Below are 5,487 nucleotides of genomic sequence, written 5' to 3'. Positions count from 1 at the left end.
GTATAAGGTGGTCTGCTATCAAATCCTTTGCTGAGAGATCATAAATCAAACCTTACATTAATCTATATTAGGACTTGATTGATTTCAAATTTTAAAAATAGTTAAAATCTTTTATGTCTTAAAGTACGCTAAATATATTTATTTATTATTTTAATTATTATTAAATTTTTTAATAATATGATGTGATGATTTAATAGTAATTAAGATGGTGAGGGTAAAAAAAAAGTAGATTAAAGTATATTATTTATATATATTCAAATATCAAAACAGCACAAGACAAACTTAGAATTTGTTTGTAGAACTTCAAATTATGAGGTATTTAACAAGATATTGTGATTATACGGTGGATATATTAGTTTATTTAATGTAATTTTTTCGAGTGAATATTTTCAAATAATTTAAGTTATGAACTGAATTGTGTATTACATAATTGTTTAGCAAACAAAAAGCAAGAGGGTGACGGTCTAACCACCTACTGAATAGAACTATAAAAAAAGATTTAATGAATTAAGTAGGTTTAAGGTGATTCGTAATAATTAGTTATCCTCTAATGACATATTAATGACGTAAGGGTGAAGTAAAAATTGACAAAAATGGCCTGTCAAGAACGGGACGAAACCCATGTGCGTGGTGGGTCCCATTCTATGGATTGAGTCAACTCTGATTGAAGAAACAGGCTTCTTATCCTAATCAAAGACAGATCCACGTGTAACATCCGTTGGATCAAGATCAAAAGGCGGTGGTGCGTGCGTCTATTTCTCACCCTAGTGTAATGTAGCACAGCACAATACCTTTTGCTTTGGACGTGACATAATGTATTAAGAAGGCACGCAATTGAGAGAAACCCCTCTGCAACGAAGCAATGAATAGAATTATTGGGTTTGAATGAACGTTGAAGGAAAGTAAAGGAAAAAATGAAGAAGGAATCTACACCGCTGACTTGTTATTGTGCTTTTTTCTATTCTGATGGCAAAATCTATAGTAAAGTGATTGAGCTGCACATTTTGTTAGTACAGGTGCGTTCTTTCTCTATCATCTTCAAAAGTATGTTTCCCAGTGTCTCACATTTACTCTTTATCACACCACCAATATGCTAGACAACGACTTTCGTGCCCATTATATTTCTTATTTTCTCACCTTTTCTTTTTTTTCTTCCTAGCTACGTGACAAACATCATTCCACCTTTTTCAATCCTACCATCGATCATTACACAATAATTGCAAAAATCTGTTCACAGACACAATGTGCTTACAAATCGATTCAAGTAGCCAACTGGGATAAAATTACAACATTTGTAACGCAGCGTGATGAAGTTCCACGTAAAATCAAAATCTTTGACTAAGACAAAGGGTTGTTAATAAAGCAGAGAAAGATTGCATGAGGTAGAATTTTTCAAGTGTCTTTTTCTCCTTGTCTTCCTATTTACTGCAGCGACTCCTAAATTTCAATGCGCATGCAACTTCGATTGTCTAGTTCAAAATGTTGACGTTCCCTGTGCGTGGAGTCCACACTATGCACCAGGTTGGCTCGACTTGGAAAATTCCTTCACAACGTTCTCAGATAAACACCTTTTCATGTGAGCAAGAAAATGAGCAGACAGGGAAAGGACGTGGAAGAAAGAAAAGAACACCACATTCGATACATGAAAATTATGATTATCGATAACTCGAGAGGGAAGTAAATAGGCCATCTAAAATGGTATGAAGAGGAAGTGTTTGAGAAAATGTCACAGAGAAAATGTGAGAGAATTAATAGCATACGTGTTGTTTTGGGGATTTTTGTTTGTATGTGTTGTTTGGGTTGGATGGTGGTGTTGATTACTCAATGATAAATGGGTGTGAAATTGGACACACAAATTGGTGGGGTTAGCTGCACCTTGGGCCAATCATCCGCCTCCATATCCATTCACTCCAATCTAGGTTAATGCCCCACTACTACTACTACACACTATGCGAATCATCTCTCCCAGTCCAACCCTCAATAATAGGGTAATAAATCCAAAAAGTTGCCCATAAAAGCTTGTGTATTGAGCTTAGTGAGAAAATAGTTAATCACCCACCAAACACCAAAATTTTCTACCCCCACAAAACCAAGCCACGTTCACATACTCAGACAAACAAACCCCATCAAACCCCTACAAATTTTTCTTTCCCTCTTCCTCTTTAACCCACCATAAATCAATATGAAAATTCCAAGAGCTTTGGAAACCGAGTTAGTGGACATTTTGCCATTCCCCACAAACATGCCCTTAACTATATTAGACCAACAATTTCAACTTCGCTTTTCTTTTTTTCTTCACATGCATATTATAAATCAGAATAATAATAATAATAATAATAATAATGCAGAACCAAAAGCTAAAATCTCGCCTTTATATACGACCCATCATGTCACCCCTTGTCCCTATGCTTACACACTCTCACTCTCTATTCCAACTCTCATTTTCTAAGCCTTAGCTTAGCTGTAGCTCCCTCATTTCCATTTTCTTCTGCTCTTCATAGCTTCGTCACTCATCCATTATCACTCATAACTTTTTTTTCTTAACACCCCACCAAAATGGCATCTGGGACTAGGACCGTATCTCCGAGACCTCAAGGTGTGACGGCGAGAGATGTTCGCTCCGTCGTCGACGACGGTGGTGTAGGGCAGAGGGGTGTTTCCGTAAATATGCATAAAAGCTGATGATGAATGAAGGAAACAACGCAACACAAAAGCTTTGCAATTGCACTCTCCCGAGTTTCTGGCTCATCACAATGTGAAGAATTGGGAGAGTGTCATCGTTGCATCGCGGGGAATTGAGGGGTGCGGTCCGAATTACCTTCAACTTTTTTAGGTTCTTAAATTTTGTATTTTACTTCTTCTTTATTTCTCACGTATTTTGCCGCTGATTTTTCTTTATGTTAATGTTATGATGGAAGAATCATGGGATGTAAGAGATGCATACGAGGTTGCTTGTTTGGTTCTGGTGGTTTTGGTCTAATGGGAATTTTGTCTTGAGTTTGGGTGCTTTTAGTTTAGGAACTTATGCTTCTGGCATGCATCACTTACACCCATCAATGTATTTTCCTTTGTTGTGAGTTTTATATAAAGGGAATGAATGAATGAATGACTTTGGTTTTCTTAATTTAATTTCCATTCTATCGCTCTTCAACTTTTGATTTTTCCTTCCTAAGATAGGAGATGCAAAGCAGACAATGATAAGATACCAAACGTCCAAAAGAAAATAAAAAAGAATGAGAGAGACAAAAGCAATGGAAAAAAGCAGTGTGTGCCTTTGGTGAAAGAAAGTTGATCACTTTGGACTTTAATGTCTGTTTGATCGCTAACTTAGAATGAAACCAATTAATGAAAAATGAATATTCCAGCATTGATTGAATAGCAAGCAATGAATCAATTTGGATACATGTTATGTCTTTATCATACTACAACCTATTTGTCTTTTAACTCATAATAATCTACTCCTGCATCACAAACACACATGTCTAACGAAAATCATTAACCCTGTTCCTTCTTCCACTTTCTATTATTGTCCCAAAAGATCCACTATGCGTAAGTTGAAAACTATTATGCATAAAATTTTTATATTTTGAGAATTTATTTGTTTAGGTGTGAAATGGAAAGGGCACTGTAGTTACGATATAGAAAAAGAATGAAAAACAATTTGTACAAAACCACCCTTGCATCTAGCGAACAAGAGGTAAAGTGGGTAAATTTGATTTTGCCTGCCCAAAAGCTAAAGAAGTAAAGTGTCTTTGACATTAGTTATGATTAGTACTATTAAGCAAAAGAACTTTTCTTAGTATTGACATTAATCATCCTAATCACATGCCCATTGTACTGTATAAAGTGGTGCTTTTTAATTAAATCCTCCTTCTACCATTGTGGAGTACTTGTTATCAAGAAGATGAATCATTAGTAATTCTTATTTTTATGAGTTATCTGTTATAATAAAATATGAAAAAAAATTATTGGAAGTCGCACATCGACTAGAGATAAGGTCAATTCACAATATAAGTAAGGTGCAAACCTCTCTTTACAAGTCGATTTTGTGGAATTGAATTAGACTTTAAACCCACTTCTAACATGGTATTAGTGCCAACCAAAAACCTACTCACTTGACAGTGTAAGGTGATTTTGATTGTAACTTCGAGTATAGATGGAAACACACTATGGAGAATTTCAAGTTTTGGTTTTGACCAATATCATTATTATCAAACTTGACTTTAATTTATTAAGCTAATAAATGTTCTTTTTTTTAGGCTTTAATCAGGTTTATTTAAAAGTGTAGTTTGTTTCATTGAAAACCCTATGAATAATCTAATAAATTTCACTGGGTCAACTAGCCTAGAAGAGCTCATGAGCCTTCTGCGTCATATGAATTACTTTTTGTTATTTTAAATATATGTTAAAAACATAAGAGTTTTTTAAAGAGCAACAACTATATTATTTAGAAATGAACAAACCCATAGACCATAGGTCCTCGTCTTATTATGTGGTCAAAAAACGATAATTGTTTTTACAAGCAAAAATAGTTAAATAATAAAAAATAAGGCATAAAATAAAAAGCTTAAATATCTTTTAGTTCTTCTGAAATGAGTGATTTAATTTTGGACCTTCTATGTTTTTTTCCTTTTTTTTTCATCCTTATGAAATTTGTAATAATTCTTTTAAATTCTTATGGAAACTGTGGATTTTTATTTTAACTTGAGAAAAATATTTTTCGTTGATTTTCATCTTTTAAAAGTTTACATTATACTCTTGTTATCCGTAACGTGTAATAGAAAAATCACATTTATTTTACGAATGAGAGTTTGAAGGAATACGTGTGATCTTGTACTACAATATTAATGTGTCATAAAATTAAAACTCAATCGTTTTAAAGAGTGAAAACATATTAAAGTTAAAGGAAAAACTTCAATTGGAATCATCATACTCTTATGTCTCACGCACTCTCAAAATTAACAATTTAATCTTAAAATATTTTAATTATTTAGTAAAACCTTATAATAAATAAATTCATTTAAATAAAATAAAATTTTAAAGTGTCTTGTATAATATTAAATTTGAGTTTTATATTTGTAAAAGATTGATTAGAGCACTTAACTATATATGTAAAATAATAAAATATCTTTTTAATTATAAACTATTACATATAATGAATATATTAACTTTTATAATGGTTGTCTTTAATATAATACTACTAATATTAGTCATTTATTTAATTAAATAACAATGCAAAATTAAACAGAGAAAATTTGTAATTACAAAAAAAGACTTTTGCAATCACTAGTAAAAGATGATAAGAGGTGAAACTTAAATCAATCTCACAAAATCTGATTGTAAGGTGAAGTTTGCATTCACATGTATACTTTATATCGAGGTATATATATATATATATATATGTATATGTCTTGTGCGTGAGACTAGATATTAATGGATGATCTGATAGCGGATGAAACTATATGCCCACAAATATCGTTATGATAG

Source organism: Vigna unguiculata, chromosome 7 (genome assembly GCF_037176805.1).
Source record: "Vigna unguiculata cultivar grain cowpea cultivar isolate G323 ecotype 2 chromosome 7, ASM3717680v1, whole genome shotgun sequence".
NCBI lineage: Eukaryota > Viridiplantae > Streptophyta > Magnoliopsida > Fabales > Fabaceae > Vigna > Vigna unguiculata.
This window is presented reverse-complemented; position numbering follows the sequence as displayed.